Source organism: Herpailurus yagouaroundi, unplaced genomic scaffold, assembly GCF_014898765.1.
Source record: "Herpailurus yagouaroundi ecotype Mexico unplaced genomic scaffold, PumYag 77, whole genome shotgun sequence".
Classification (NCBI taxonomy): domain Eukaryota; kingdom Metazoa; phylum Chordata; class Mammalia; order Carnivora; family Felidae; genus Herpailurus; species Herpailurus yagouaroundi.
Window position 1 is genome coordinate 29,230,847 of NW_024412388.1, and position 17,316 is coordinate 29,248,162.

Below are 17,316 nucleotides of genomic sequence, written 5' to 3' on the forward strand. Positions count from 1 at the left end.
TGTGTTTTATTATTCAACTTCATGGTTAATTAAGGTGAAAAACAGAAAGAAAAAAGGAAAGGATAAAGAAAAGTTAGGCGGTAAGATAGGAAGAGAGAGAGATAAAATTAGAGAGACAGTCATAGAGGAAAAGACATAATGAGGGATAAAGAAGGAGACAGTTTGTTGAGATGAATGTGACTAGAAAGTACGAGAGCCTGAAAGAAATGTGCTTGAAGAGACAGGAGTGTCATCAGGGCTGGCTGGCTGGCCAGCTGCCAAGTGCCCTCAGAGGTGACACTTACCTTGGTGAATTAATCATGGTCCAGGATCATGAACTTGACTTTAACAGCACTAAGAAAGAACCTATGTATTGGAGGGTTGGAAAGTAGATCGTACTAACTCAGCTCCAATATTGCTATCTGATTCAAAGAACCAATGAATTAATATACAATGAGAAATGGAACTGCCAAGGAAGCCAGAATTCTCACATTACCATGTCCAGCAAATTCTTCCTTTGTAGGAAAATGTGCATAGGAAGCCAATTTATGACACAAAGCCTGCTTTGAGAGTGTAAGGGGAGGCAGTTGGATGGTTTAAATATTTGAGGGCATCAGGCTCTGGTACCTTGTGCCTCCAAATTCCCAATAGGGATAAACCTGCCACTGGCACCTCAGTGACTGTACGAAGGGCCAGGGCTTGGAATGGGATCTATCAACATATGCTTCTCTGACTGTTTTTAAAATCCTAATTTTATTTCTGAAGAGCTCATTTTGAGATTGAAGCAGACCTTTTAAATTTAAATGACCAAAGTAATATAAACTGATAAAAAATTTTGTAAGTAAAATGTAAAGATATCCATTAGTACTACCCTCATATAGTCCCATTTCAAATTTTAAACATGTTAATAGATTGATATGTACCCTTCCTGATATTTTCTATGCATACACACACACACACACACACACACACACACACACACACACACCTTTACAGAAAATATATCTGTTAGTGAGGTAAATACTGTTGACTACTCAATACCTTTTCTCTTTTATATTTTTCATTGCTAAGAAATCCCCAGTTTTGTTCAGATGTTCATCTACTACAGTCCTTTGCTCAGAGAAGATGACCTTCTCCCCAAGTTCAGGGATGAATAAAGATTGTTATTGGTTAATCATTGTCATCCCATTCCATGTGTCAGGGTTAGCTTAAGCATGGGTATGTAACACAACCCTGGCCTTCTGAATTAGAGATTCTGGAAAAGGTTTTCTCTCCTAATAGAAGGAATTGCCTAACAGGCAACATCCCACTTCTTCTCTGCATGTCATATCTGCAACTGACACCTGAGGTGGCTGCAACCATTTCAACATGATGAAGACAGAGATATCAACACTTTGGTAAGATTTTTCAGTTGTAGTAACTGGAAACCTAACTAAAATTGGCTTAAACAAAAAATGGTATTTTATTAATTTTATTCACATTATTTTATCAGTGTAACTGAATGAACTAGGTCTGCATAGAACAGCAACATTTTGCATTGGGATTGTTCTGGAGTTTTAGCTAATCACCAAACTTGGATTCTAAAAAGAAGTGCAATTGAAATCCTAGAACTAAAAAAATACAATAACTGTATGTAACAAAATGGGTGGATTTAACATAAGGTTAGACACAACTAATTCTAGGAGTAATAAGCTGAAAGATAGGTTAGTATAAAATATCCATACTGAAGTATGTAGAGAGAGAAGAGAATAGAAAATATAGATAAGAGAGTAAGAGACATATGAGACATAGTTAATAAGACTAAATACCTGGAATTAGAAAGAGGAAAGAGAGAGGATGGGACAGAAGCAATATTTGAAGACAGGGCAGTTGAAATTTTTCTAAAACTTATGAAAGACATTAAGACATATACTCAGGAAGTGTCATCAATCTCAAGCAGGATTAATGCAAAGAAAGTAATATCTAAACACCTCATAATAAAACTGCTGAAGACCAAAGATAATGACAAAAGAAAAAACCCTAAAAGCAATTAGAAAGAGAAAATATGCACGTTACCTTCAAAGGAAGAACGTTATTAAGACTAGCAACTGACTCCCCAACATAAATGATAAAATCAAGGAAATGATGGAATAGCATCTTTAAGGTGTTGAAAGAAAATATGGTTAATCTAAAATTTTATACCCAGTGAAAATATCCTTCAAAAATGAAAGAGAGGCACCTGGATGGCTCAGTTTGTTAAGCATCTGACTCTTGGTTTCAGCTCAGGTCATGATCTCACGGTTCATGAGTTCCGAGCCCCACAGTGGGCTCTGTGCTGACAGGGCAGAGCCTGCTTGGTATCCTCCCTCTCTCTCTCTCTCTGCCCCTCCCCTGTTTGCTCTCTTTCTCTCTCTCTCTCTCTCTCTCTCTCTCTCTCTCTCTCTCTCTCAAAATAAATAAATAAATAAATAAATAAATAAATTAATTAATTAATTTTAAATGAAAGAAAAATACATGTTTTCAGACACTCAAAACCTGAGAAAAATTTTCATCCATAGGCCCTCTCTAAAAGAAATACTAAAGGAAATTTTTCAAACAGAATGAAAATAAACCAAGGAAGCACAACATGCAGGAAGAAATAAAGAGCAACAGAAAGGGTAAGTATATGGGTAAAAGTAAATGAACAATGACTGTATAAAGCAATAATATTTTGTGGAATTCTAAGCATATGTAAAATTAAACTGCACCACAGAAATGGTACACAGGGTAGCAGCAGGTGAATAGAGTTAAAGTATTTTAAGTTCCTTTCATTGTCCAGAAAATGGTAAAAGAATTAATTTATACTAAACTTTAACAAGTCAAGAATGCATGCTGTAATCACCATAGTAATCATGGAAGAATAGTTAAAAAAAAATATATATATATACCTGTGTGTATATATATATCTATATATCTATATCTATATCTATATAGATATATATCTATATCTATATAGATATAGATCTATATCTATATAGATATAGATATAGATATAGATATATAGATATAGATATAAATATATAGATATATATATATCTCAAATTCATGCAGTAAAATAGTGGAATAATAAAAGGAGTCAAGGGATGCCTGGGTGACTCAGTTGATTAAGTGTCCAACTCTTGATTTCAGCTCAGGTCATGATTTCATGGTTCATGAGTTCAAGCCCTTCACTAGGACTGGGATCCCATCGCAAAATAAACTTAAAAAATCCATCAAAAAGTTTAAAAGGTTGGAGGAAAAAGGAACATAGAACATGTGAGAGAAATATAAAATAAATACTACAATATCTTGAAACTCAAACATATAAATAGCTATTAAATCTAAGTGAACTAAATACCTCTTTTAAAGACCAAAATTGTCAGGGCGCCTGGGTGGCTCAGTTGGTTGAGCATCCAACTTCAGCTCAGGTCACGATCTCACCGACCGTGAGTTCGAGCCCCGCGTCGGGCTCTGGGCTGATGGCTCAGAGCCTGGAGCCTGCTTCCGATTCTGTGTCTCCCTCTCTCTCTGCCCCTCCCCCGTTCATGCTCTGTCTCTCTCTGTCTGAAAAATAAATAAATGTTAAAAAAAAAAAATAAAGACCAAAATTGTCAAATTGGTTTTTAGAAAGAAACTCATTGCTGCTTTAAAAAAAATCTTATATATAAGAATTTGGATATGTTAAAGAAAACAGTTGTAAAAAACATGGTACACAAACAGTAACTAAAAGAAAATCAGTAAAGCAAAACTAATATTATACAAATTAGACTTCAAGGCAAGAAGCATTATTAGACGCTGTATAATGGGGAAAATGTCAATAAACTAAGAAGATATAACAATTCTAAATTTGTATACACCTAATAACATAGTCTTAAAGTATATAAAAGCACATCACACCACACCTCCACATCTGCAGTATAAAAACTAAAATTCCTGGGAATCCAAGGAAGACATTTTGGGCAAAAGAATGAATATGGAAGGTAGTGCACTCAGTGTTATGAACACAGCATAGGAGTATCACTCGGTGTAATCAACTGCTGCTGCCGCGACACATAAATCTCCCCATATTTCAATGATTTAATTCAACAAGTTTATTTTTAGCTTTCATTATATGTTCAGTGTGACTTCGTAGGGACTCTGCTCCATTCACAGTCCTCAAGGGGAAGAAATTGACAGAGGCTTGTTGACCCTATAGAATCGGGAACATGGGATGGGGGAAGAGGGTGTTGTATGAGCCATGCAAATCCCTAACTATCTCAGCTCAAAAGTAACACAAGTCGCTTCTGCTTATGGGGACTCTGCTTATGCGTTGACTCATGGGGCATCTGGGTGGCTCAGTCAGTTGAGCATTTGACTTCGGCTCAGGTCATAATTTCACAGGTGGTTGAATTGGAGCCCTGTGTTGGGCTCTACGCTGACAGCTTAGAGCCTGAAGCCTGCTTTGGATTCTGTGTCTCTCTCTGCCCCTCCCCCACTCTCTCTGCCCCTCCCCCACTCACACTCTGTCTCTGTCTCTCTCAAAAATAAATAAACATTAAAATAAAAAAAGATCACTGACTCGGGAGGCACCTGGGTGGCTCAGTCGGTTAAGCATCCAACTTCAGCTCAGGGCATGATCTCACTGTTCCAGAGTTCAAGGCCCTCATCGGGCTCTGTGCTAACAGCAAGAGCCTGGGGCCTGCTTCGGATTCTGTGTCTCCTCTCTGAACCTCCCCTGCCCATGCTCTCTCTCTCTCAAAAATAAACAAACATTTAACAACAACAAAAAAAAGCATTGGGACACCTGAGTGGTTCAGTCGGTTAAGTGTCTGATTTCAGCTCACGTCATGATCTCGAGGTTGGTGATTTCGAGCCCTGCATCGGGCTCTGTGCTGACAGCTTCGAGCCTGAAGGCTGCTTTGGATTCTGTGTGTCTCCCTCTCTCTCTGACCCTCCCCTGCTTCCTCTCTCTCTCTCTCTCTTAAAAATAAACATTAAAAAGAAAGCCAAAAGCCATCTTGAATAATTGAACCCTTCTGCCAGATTGTCTAATGGCCATTTGTTTCCGGGCCTGCTTCCTCTAGGTCCTCCTCATTGTCTGGCACGGGTTCGGAAGTACTCATCCCCATGAAGTCATCTTCTGTTAATTCCTCTGGTGTGGTGTCTGGTAGCTCTTAAATTTCTCCAAGATCCATATCTTTAAGGCCTTCACCCCCCTCTACCCCTTTATTTTTTTGCAATCACAATCTCTTTCATGAGTTCCTTGATTGGCTCTCTTCGTAAATCTGGTGAAGTTATGCATAACATCTGGACACAGTTTTCTCCAGTAGGAATTTACTGTTTCGGGCTTGATGGCTTGCACAGCTTTTCTATAAAAGTGATGCATCTTCAGTAATTCTTCCAGACTTTCGTGACGTTCTCTCCATTGGGGTTCTGCCATAGCATTGACAAACCTTTCTGTGGGGTACCATGTGTAATGAGACTTAAAGATCCTTATGACTCCCTGATCTGGAGGCTGAATTAGAGATGTTGTGTTTGGGGGCAAGTAGACCACTTGGACGCCTTTGTTATTGAACTCACGGGCTTCTGGATGGCCAGGGGCATTGTCCAATATCAAAAGAACTTTAGGGATGCCTGGGTGGCTGAGTCGGTTGAGCGTCTGACTCTTGATTTTGGCTCAGGTCATGATCTTAGGGTCATGGGATCGAGCCCTGTGTCAGGCTCTGCCTTGGGGCATGGAACCTGCCTAAGATTCTCTTTCTCCCTCTACCACTTGTTCTCTCTCAAAAAAAAAAAAAAAAAAAAAAGAACATTAAAAGGCCATCCCTAATGGCAAGATACTTCCTGACTTTTTAGGAACAATGCATAGATGAAACCAATCCAAAAAAAGTGTTCTCATTGTCCAGACCTTCTTACTGTACAACCAAAAGACTAGCAACCAGTGTTTAGGGGCTCAGGCAGTCCTGAACACACACCTGACTGCATTTGCACAAAGCAGTAGTGTTGGCCTATCCCTTTCTGCCTTCAGTCTTGGTGCTTGCTTCTCTTTGTTACTAATAAATGTTCTTCATGGAATATTTTCCCCCCAAGAACCAGGCACTTTCATCTACATTGAACACCTGTTCAGACAGATACCCTTTCTTCTCAGTGGTTTTCTTAATGGCACCTGGGAACTTGTCTGCCACCTCATGGCTGGCAGAAATGGCTTCTCCTGTTATCCTGACGTTTTTAAAGCCAAACCTCCTCCTAAAACTATCAAACCATCCTTTGCTGGCATTAAATTCTCCAACTTTCAATCCTTCATCTGCCTTTTGCTTCAAGTTGTGATAGAATGACTTCCCTTTTCTCAAATCATATTAGAGTCGATAGGTATAACTTTTTCATAGCAATCCTGCACCCACATAAACGCTGCATTTTCAATATGAGATAAAAAGGTATTTTGCAAAAAAAAAAATGCAAGGTTTTTGTGCTTGCTGGCATAGCTGCAGCGATTGCTTCACAAATTTCCTTTCCTTTTTTTTTTTTTTTTAACAATAGTACTTACAGTGGATTCATTTATTTTGAATTGGAGGGCAACCATAGCCACAGACCTCAATCTATGATACATATCAAGCAATTCAACTGGAACTGGGAGCACTTCCAGCACTACTAGTGGCATTTCATATGGGTCCCATGGTGACATTCAAAGTTTACGGTATTGCACTAAACACAAAAAATACACAAGAACCACGAGAGATCACTTTTTACTCCAATACCCAATTTGCTGGAAAGACCAACTGCTCACTCAGAGATGATGACCATCAATCACATGCTGCTTTTTAAAAACTGAAGCCTAGTTGATACACAGTGTTGCTTTCATTTCAGGCGTACAACAGAGCAATTCAACAACTCTATACTTACGCTGTAGTTACCCTCTTTCACCATACAACGCTATGACAGTACCATTGGCCATAGTCCCCATGCTGTACCTTTCATCCCTATGACTTATTCCTTCCATAACAGGAAGCCTGTATCTCCCACTCCCCTTCACCCATTTTCACTCATCCCCACACCTCTTTCTCCTCTGGCAACTACCATTCTCTGATCACACACTGTTTTAAGCAGATACTAGCAATGCTTGAGCTCACCACAATAGCAACGGGAGGTAGCTCCAAAATTATTGTGGTAGTACAGCATGCACTAAATTTTATGCAGTTATGATTTATATTGCACCTTTATCTTTGCCTGATTTCCCTGGTGTCACCTATGGTCTGTAAGTGTTTGTGTGAGTGAATTTTGATAAGTTTTAACATTTGTAATAGATGTGTGTATATCTTATGGTAGTAGATGATAAAATACACTAATATCTATGTATATTTTATGCATAGATGACACATCCAACTTTTCCTTACCGTTTTGGAATGTCTATGCTACTCAGTTGTCTGTGAGTTTTTTTCAAATGGTCACAAATCTCCAAAAAGTTTTCCAACGTATTTATTGGACAAAAAAAATCTATATAAGTGGACCCGCACAGTTCGAACCATGTTGTTAAGGAGTCAACTGTACGTCCTCTATTGGTGTATGACACTATTTGAAAATTGTGTAAAAAATTATTTTTCAGGGCACCTGGTGGCTCAGTCAGTTAAGCGTCCAACTCTTGATCTCAGCTCAGGTCTTGATCTCAAGGTCGTGAGCTCAAGCCCTGCATTGAGCTCCACACTGGGCATGAGCCTACTTAAAAAACAAAGTTTTTTTTTTCTACCTTCCCAATAATCTCTCCATTGTTTTGTCTTTAAAATACCATTTATCCATGTCTCTCTTTTTGTGTGTCTGTTTCTGTCTTCATTTCTCTCCTTGGCTCTCTTCTTTCTCTTCTCTCCCAAATAGCACCTTCCTTAACTTATTCAAAACTCCTAGAAGAGGTCCTATGGTGATACAGGGTTAAAAGAAACAGCTGTAGGGGCACCTGGGTGGTTCAGTTGGTTAAGCATCCTACTTCAGCTCAGGTCATGATCTCACAGTTCGTGAGTTCAAGCCCCATATCCAGCTTGCTACTGTCAGTGCAGAGCCTGCTTCAGATCCTCTGTCCCCCTCTCTCTGCCCCTCCCCTGATCTCGCTCTCTCTCTTTCAAAAATAAATAAATATTTAAAAAAAGAAAGGAAGAGCTGTATCCTTTTACATAATGTGCCTTCAACTATAGACCATAGACAACTGTCCAAATGCAGTCTCTCACTCCTTACCCCCAAATATTTGTATCTATATTAATAAGGCCAGTAGGGGGAGGCTACATACTTCAACTGTGGCAAAAGTGGAAAACCAAACAATGAGTTAGGATTTACACCCTCAGATGAAGATAGTTTTGGAGCCCTCTGAGAAGAGAAATGGAGCCTACATACATCACTCTACAATAGGACACTGGTCAGGGACAACATCCAGAATATTGCAACTTAAAGGAACATCAGAGCTCCACTAGTCCACCTGCCCATTATACAGATGAAGCAACTGAGGCCCAGTGAGGGAAAGACATTTGCCTGGGTCAAGGAGGAAAACTGCAAATCTTAGACTAGAACCTAGGCATCCTGATTAAAAATTTCAAGCCTATTGGGGTGAAGGACTCAGTTGGTTAAGCATCTGACTTCGGGTCAGGTCATGATCTCACAGTTTGTGAGTTCGAGCTCCATGTTGGTCTCTGTGCTGACAGCTCAGAGCCTGGAGCCTGCTTCAAACTCTGTCTCCCTCTCTCTCTCTCTCTGCCCCTCCTCCTCCTCCTCTCTCTCTCTCTCTCTCAAAATTAAATAAACATTACAAAGTTTTTTAAAAATTTTAAAGCCTATTTATTCAGTCAAAGTTGGTTGGACAGACAGTATGTTACTTGCTGTACTAACAAATTAGCACAAACTTGGCACCTTAAAAGAATACACATAATAATACATCACATATTCCATGGGTCAGTTCTGGGCGCAGCTTAGATGGGCCCTTTGCTCCGGGTCCCATAGCCTGTGATCAAGGTGCTGGCTAGCTGCATTCTCATCAACGACTCAACTAGGGAATAACTTCCTTCCAAGCTCATTCACATTGTTGACAGAATTAATTTCCTTGTGGTTGGAGGACTGAGGAGGCTGGCTTTTTTCCTGGCTCTTGGCTGGAGGCTGCCCATAGTTCCTTGTCATATGAACTTCCCAAAGTGGCTGCTCACTTCATCAAGCCAACAAGAATCTGTCCCTTCAAGGGTACCCAGTCCTTCTTTTAAGGATTTTTCATGATTAAGTCAGAATCATCTCACTTTTAATCTACTCAGATTCAACTGATCTGGGACCTTAACTTCATCTACAGAATTTCTCACTTGTGCTACATTCTACTGGTTAGAAGCAAGTCACAGGTCCCACCCACACTCAGGGGGAGGGGGTTTTAGAAGGGCATGCACACGAGGGAACAGGAATCCTGGGGACCATGTGAGGGTCCATCCGCCACAGACAAAAATATTTAAATATACTGAAGTGAAGGAGAGAGAAGTTATCAGGTGGATGCACATATCTCCCAAGAATGAATTGGACAAGCTGGTGGCAAATGAAGCAGGTCTGAGAGCTGCCAGATACAGAGGCAGCTGATTTCTCCTTAAAAAAAAAAAAAAAAAAAAAAAAAAGTCTTTTCTTGCTCTCTTTTCCTCTTTCCTCCTGGGGTAAAATAATCTCTGGTTTATTTTATTTTATTTTTCATAGCATAGTGGCTGCGCTTTCCTTTTTGTAGACAGACTGCTCACTTCAGCCTCCTCATGGCATCTGCCCTTAAACTCTGGTCTCCCCAACACTCTGGCTTGTCATGATCCACATGGCCTGTCATGTCCACTCCAGCTTCTACTGTGTCGCTGAGTCTGCATGACCTTTCAGTTTACCTCCCAACGGCTAATTTTGGTTCATTCTTGGGGAGGAATCGAACTGTCTAGCTTGGGTCATATGTCTGCTTCTCGTCCAAACGCCATGGTCAATGGAACAAAATGGCCACTTTAGCAGGTGTGTGTGTGTGTGTGTCAGGACTTTGAACTTGCTGTTCCCTCTGCCTGGAACTCTCTTCCTCCAAATGTCTGCATGGTTTCCTTTCTCTCCCTTCAGGTCATCCTTGCCAACCTTCAGGTCTTCCCTGACCAACCTACTAAAAATTACAAAACTTCTCCGCCCTGGCATTCCTCCCCTAACCCTGTCTGGCTTTTCTCCACAGCACTTATCATCACCTGACTACATTTATTGATTGATTGATAGACAACCTAATACGTGAACTGTGCGGAAGACAGTATTCACAGAATTGCTGTAGTTGTGTTGACAGTTTAGGAAAAACAGCTAATGAGGATATCACAAACAAATCAAACAGGGAAAAGGGGAAGGAGCTCCAGGAGAAATAAAAATTGTACAAGAAAGGAAGTGTAATTATAGTTCACATTTGGCTCAATAGTGAAAAATATTCTAGGATGTAATGTATCTGCTAGTGATTTAACCTAAAATACCGGCACAGAAGAGGAAAGTTGGGAATGGGTTATATATCAGGATGTGTATCAATATCCATCGTTCCTGAACATACCTGTGCTGGGGTATCTTTCCACTCCTATTGGGGCACACTGCTCTTTGGACTTGCCCAGGTCATCCTGGCGCTCCCCAGAGCTTTTCCTCTGTGTTAGATTTCCTTTTTACCAGATCCCAAGTTTCTCTTTACCTTTTTAAATTTAGCCCTTCATTATATCCTTTGGTGGCTTCCTGAAAAAGAGGACACAGGAGAAAAAACCCTGAGACCTCGGGTACCTAAAAATGTCTTTCTTCTCTCTTCACACTTGTTAAACTGGTTATAGAATTCTAGGTTCAAAATTATTTTCCCTCAGAGTTTTGGAAGTAAGTCTCCCTGTCTTCTGGCTTCCAGTGTTACTTCCAGTGTTACTCTCATTCCACATCCTTGGCATGTAACATCTTTTTTTCTTCCCTAAAAACTTGTATTTTCTCTTTGTTTTCACTATCCCAAGCTTTCATAATGATGAGTCCTTTGTGTATTTCCTTCCTTTCAATGCTCACTTGGAGGACTATCACAAACCATAAAGTCATGTTTTGTGAAATTTTCTTGTGTGAGTTCTTTTTTTTAAAATGTTTATTTATTTACTTGAGAGAGAGAGAGAGAGAGAGAGAGAGAGAGAGAGAGAGAGGGAGAGAGAGAATCCCAAGCAGGTTCCATGCTGTCAGCACAGAGCCCGACACTGGGCTTGATCTCACAAACCTGGAGATCATGACCTCAACCAAATTCAAGAATCAGGACACTTAACCCACTGAGCCACCCAGGCGCCCCAAGTAAGTTCTTTGATAATTTCTCCTTTCAGTGTTATCTATAATTTTTTGTGTGGAATTTGCAGTGGTGAGACATTGAACTCCAGGACCAATTCTCTAGTTTTCTCATGTTTCTTTCAAATTCCATCTTCAGGATTTGGGGGTATTTTTTCCCTACTTCCTGGGAGATTCTTTGGCTTGATCTTCCAAATTTTATATTAAAAATTTAAATTTCAGAGGCACCTGGGTGGCTCAGTCGGTTGAGCACTGACTTCAGCTCAGGTAATGATCTTGTGTTCATGGGTTCGAGCCCTGCATCAGTCTCTGTGCTGACAGCTCAGAGCCTGGAGTCTGCTTTGGATTCCGTGTCTCTCTCTCTTCTCTGCCCCTTCCCTGCTTGTGATCTCTCAAAAAATAAAATAAAATGTTTAAAAGGTTTTTTAAATTTAAACTTCAGCTCTTTATTTTTTAATTCAGAAAGGGGGGAGGGGAGCAGATGGAGGGAGAGAGAGAAGCTTAAGCAGGATCCATGTTCAGCTTGGTGCCCATCATGGAGCTTGATCCCATAACCGTGAGATTATGACCTGAGCTGAAATCAAGAGTCGGACACTCAACTGGCTGAGCCACCCATGTGTCCCTCAACTCTTGTTTTTTTAATTTCTAAGAGTTTTATCTTGCACTCTAATCAACACTTCCTCCCTTTTATATAGCAACCTGTTCTTGTTTCATGAATGCAAACTCTCTGGGGTATTGGATGACAACATTTGTTATGTTTGGCGAGCTGAATTATTTGTTTCCTCTAATCTAGTTGCTCTTGTTCTCTCACTCTTTCTTTCCTTCTGCTCCTTTTTCTTTCTTCTTTGCTTGCTTATTTTTATCTCTGCCTTTCACATAAGAGACTTTTACTAAATGTCTGGGAATCATTGGCTGGTTATTCATGTGGAGAGTGAGGCGCACAAAACTGATTGAAAGATTTGAAAGATCTGAAGCAAGAAGCAGATTTGCTAACTTATATATTTCACTCTGGGTTGATCAGACAGTGAGCTGGATTTTCAGTAAGTGTAAAATTTTTCTTAAGGGTCTTTCTTTTTCTCCAGAACACAGTCACTCAGACTTGGTACAAAAGCTTGATAGAAAGCTTTTCAAGGGGCTGAACTTCTTATCACTTATTATGCATATTTTTACTATTCCCCTGGATTGCAACATGGCACCTCATCTCCACCTCTACTGTTGCCTGGTACCCCCGAATCTGGAGGCTTTCTTGTTCTACCCTTCCACAGAGTAAACCTGCTATCTACTGCCATGGCAGAAATGGCTGTGTCTCAACAGTTCTGTGGGGGAAGAAAGGGAGTAGAGACTCTAGGTAGATATGGAAGACATTCTTGGCTGTTTTTTTTTTTTTTTTTTTTTCTGAATGGCCTTGGCAAAGGATTGGCTTAGGCATGAGCATATGACACAATTCTAGCCAATGAGGAATGATGGGAAGTCAGCTGAGAGCTTCTGGAAGAATTTATCTCACTCTTTAAAAGGGTTATAAGAGAGCCATTTCCCTCTTGCATCTGGACATTGGCAAGCGGGAAAGTGATGCTTGAAATTGCTTCCATTCTTTTTCAACCATGAGGAGAGGGCCAAAGAAACCACAGACAAGATGATATGATGCCCGGGGCGCCTGGATGGCTCAGTTGGTTAAGCATCCGACTTCAGCTCGGGTCATGATCTCGCAGTTCGTGAGTCTGAGCCCTACGTCAGGCTCTGTGCTAACAGTTTGGAGCCTGGAGCCTGCTTCGGATTCTGTCTCCTCCCTCTCTTTCTCTCTCTGCCCCTGCCTCATTCATGCTCTGTCTCTCAAAAATGGATAAATGTTAAAAAAATTTAAAGATGATATGATGCCTCCATGTCTTTGAAGCACTGGATTAACCATCTCTAAAACCAGCCTATCTAAATAAAGACTCCTCAAAACCTGGTGTAATAATTTCACTATACTTTAAGTGCTAAAATGTGGTCTGAAACCACCAGATTCAGCACCACCTGAGATCTTACTAGAAACGCAGAACCTCAGGCCTCACTTCTACCCACTGAATCAGGATCTGCATTTTAACAAAATCCCCCAAAGTTAGATATGACGCTAAAGTTTGAGAACTTTAGTTAGCTATTCTTCTTATTTACAGACAAACACATTCTAACTGATAGAGTGGGTGTAGCAGACAACTTTGCCTTTTTTTAAAAAAGTCTACTTATTTATTTTGAGAGAGAGCACAAGAGGGGCAGAGAGAGAGAGAGAGAGAGGGAGAGAATCACAGGCTCTGTGCTGAGAGTGGGACTCCTTTCCACAACTCTGGAATCATGACCTGAGCCAAAGTCAATGAAGCCACCCAGGCACCCCTAGCAGACAACTTTGAAGCCACACATCACACCCCCTTGGCTCACTTTGATTCCAGCAACAGTTTCTGAGGGAGGAAGAATTCTGAAGCTGTCCCTGCCCCTGAGTTTCTTGACCTTGGACTATTCCTTCAAATACTAATGTAGTTACTGCTGTGAAGGAACTTTGCAGCTGGGATTAAGGTTATTAATTAGTTGGCCTTAAAACAGGGAAATTATCCCCAACTGGGCCTAATGTATCACTTGAGCTCTTAAGAGTAGAAAAGAAGTCAGAGAGACTCAGTGTGTGAGGGCTGGGCCTCATGTTGCTGGCTTTGAAAATGGAGGAAGAAAGTCACAAACGAAGAAATGCAGGCAGCCTCTTGAAGGTGAGAAGGACCTCCACCTGACAGCCAGTGAGGAGGTGGGAACCTCAGTTCTACAATTACTGAACTGAATTCTGTCAATGATCTGGGAGGTGGATCCATTCCTAAAGCCTCCACAAAGGAACAGAGTCCTGCCAACACTTGATTTTGGTCTTGTGAGACAAGCAGAAAAACAGCTGAGCCACATTGCGCCTGGACTTTTGAGTTACAGAAACTGCGAGATAATACTTTGAGATTATGCGCTTTCGCGCTGTTTTAAGCTGCTAAGTCTGTAGTAATTTTTTATGGACAGTACAGTTAGGGTGGACAGCTCTGGGTAAGCCCAGATTTACCTCTAACTGGCAGCGTCCCACTTCAAACATATGACGTGTCTCTCTGTCCTGCCTCAGGACCTTCTCCAATATCATGGGAGCCTACCTGGCACAACGGAGGCCAGAAGGGTAAGGAAGTTAACAGCCCTATGGAAAACACTCAACCAGGGGATGATGGGGGCCAGTAGACAATTGCTTTAGCTTTAACCTTTTAATTCTGGGAGGCATTTGTACACTTCTTACAAGGCAGAATCAAAGCCCCATTATCAACGGCAGCAACCTCCATAATGTACCATTAGTCTGGCTTTTCTTTTTTGTCTCATTCTCCTTCCCCACTCTCACTTCCTAGGATTCCCTCCCCAATGCCTTCCTTGCTCCCGAGTCCCTTGGTCAATCTCTGCTTGAGACTGATAGGCAACCAATAAAGTGCTCCATGAATTCATCATCTTGCTTAGAATCAAAAGGTAATTTATTAAAAGATTATTCCAGTGTTTCACACTGAAACCAGGCCTCAAGGAAAACTGAAATGAGATTCAATACCACCAAGTTCCTCGCTGTCCCTGTTCCTTCCCCAATGGTACCATATATATATATATATATATATTTTTTTTTTTTTTTTTTTTGAGAGAGAGAGAGAGACAGAGGATCTGAAGCAGACTCCATGCTGTCAGTGTAGGGCCTGATGCAGGCTCGCTCCCACAAATGTTTCCACCAACCACGAGATCATGACCTGAACCAAAGCCTCTTGCTCAACTGACTGAGCCACCCGGGCACCCCAATTAACGGTACTACTTTAAGAGAGAAAGATTGAATCTACCCTCAGTCCCAGCGAGAAAAAAATCCCAGAGAAGGGTTACAATTGATGACCCTTGGGTGGGTGTCCATGATCGGTACAGTGGGGAATGGGCACTATCATTGGTTCCTTGTGGGTCAGGCTCCCAGCCCCAGATCAAACCATTATGGCTGGGTGGTAGTGTCTGGGACTCCAGACATGGCCAGTGGAGGCCACCATTACATTGCAGGGCATTTCTGGAAATAGTGGAGGGATGGAGAGCTGGGGAAAACACCCGCCAGTTTTCTAAAACCATCACCAGTCACTCCCACTTCTTGCTTCCTCTTTCATGAAGCTTTCCTGGCTTCCCATTCCTCCGCCCAACCCCAAATTGCTGGTGTTCCTGAAAGTTCCTCTTCCCATTCTTACTCATTTCCAGAACCATTTAATACCATGGTAGAGCAAGGTCTTCTCCCCAAGTTTCAATCCACTGCAAACATTTAATCTAATCTAGTCATGGTAATTCCATCCCCTTTGGCAACAATTTGTTTGGGATGAACGGGCAGGCCTATACCAGATTAGACTGATGAGCTTTAAGGAGAAGCTTGCTTAGCCCTTCTAGGAAAGAGAAATGGGTCTTACTGTTGCCTGTTGGTTGGGGAAAGGGAGCATGCTGCCTCAGCTGCCCCCAAGCAGTCATTTTGTGATATGAGGGGAGCCAGTTTGGGTAGGTTTTGGTATGAAGTCAATGGCGAGCACAGCAGAGCAGTGAGACGGAAACATTTCAGGTTCCTAATGATGTTGTTTGAACCAGGGAATCTACTCACTCTGCCCTACCATTGGATGTCCTGCCATTGGATGTTGCATTATGAGATGATACATTTCCATATTGCATAAGCCAGTGTGAATCAGGTGTCTGCTGCTTGGAGCTGAAGGCATCCTACTTACTTCACACTTACTACTATGAATTCTCTCAAACTCGCTTTCCTTGGCTCCAGACCTATCCACATTCCCCAACTTTGCTCCTCCTCTTCCTGGGTTTCCTACATTTTTTTTTTTTTTTTTTTTACTTAAATAAGAATCAGGTGCCTACTATTATGCCAAACCTTATTTCAGACACAGCAGCTAGAGCAAGGTTGCTGTCATCATGGACCAGTGAAGGAGGCAGACAATAAACAAAACTATTTTCTGAATAAGTAAACTCATGAATAATGCAGAGTAAGAACTCAGCGTTGAGTGAGGAAGGTGTCATTGCCTATAGAATATCACACCAGAGACTGGTTGGTATTCACTCAGCAAACAGCCCTGGGAACTGAGTGTCAGACCCTGTTCTTGCAGCCCCCCTTTGGAGTCTAGAAGGGTAGTAAGACCCAGGGTCTGCCCTCTGGTGCCCAGAGTCCGGAAAGAATGGCCAACATGTACCGAGTGCTAATTTTGCCAGGCCCTGTTTCAAGTGCCTTTCGGTAACTATCTCATTTAGTTCTCACCGATCCTAGGAGTTTGTCCAAAGACAAAGAGCCCTGGACAACAGGCCTGGCACCAGCAGTCTGGCCAGTGACAAGAGCTCTTGGGTTTAGGCCCGGTCCGTGTGACTTTGTGCAAGTCACGGTCTCCCTTGTCCTCCCACGCTCTAGCCAGTGTCTGTAGCCTCTGACTCCTCAAGTTTCGGAGGCTCCCCGGGGTGCGAAAGGGGGTCTGAGTGCAAAGAAGGGAGGTCACTGAGAACAGCAGGAAGAGGGTCGGTGAAGTCAGTAAAGAGGGACCAGTAGGGAAGGAGATCCACGGCGAGAGGGTCAGACTCCGACATTCGCATTCTTCCCTACCCTGCCCTCTGCTCCCACGCCCTCGGGCGCCGCCGCCCGGACCTTCTCCTGGGCTCGGGAAGGAGGGCATTCCCTTTCCTCCTCCAGGTGCCTCTACGCTGCTGGCCCGGGCCGAAGGGAGACGAGTGCTTCGTGAGCCACGCCACCCGATTAGGCCCCTGCTCCTTTGGCCCAGGGCACTAGCAGTTCTGCCACTCTTCGCGTCCAGTTCCCCCTCGACTCCTGACCACTTGGTCTGCGCCGCCTGCATTCTCAGTGTGCCGGGCCCGCCCGCACTGCGGGGGAGAGGCCGGGAGCCGCCCACGCCGCGCTCGGTGCTCGGCGTCGCCGTCTCCCTGGGACGCGCGCGGGCTGCACGACGCGCGGGAGCCGGGCGGGCAGCCATGGCGCGGCGCGCGGGGAGGTAGCCGGGCGGGCCACGCACACCGAGT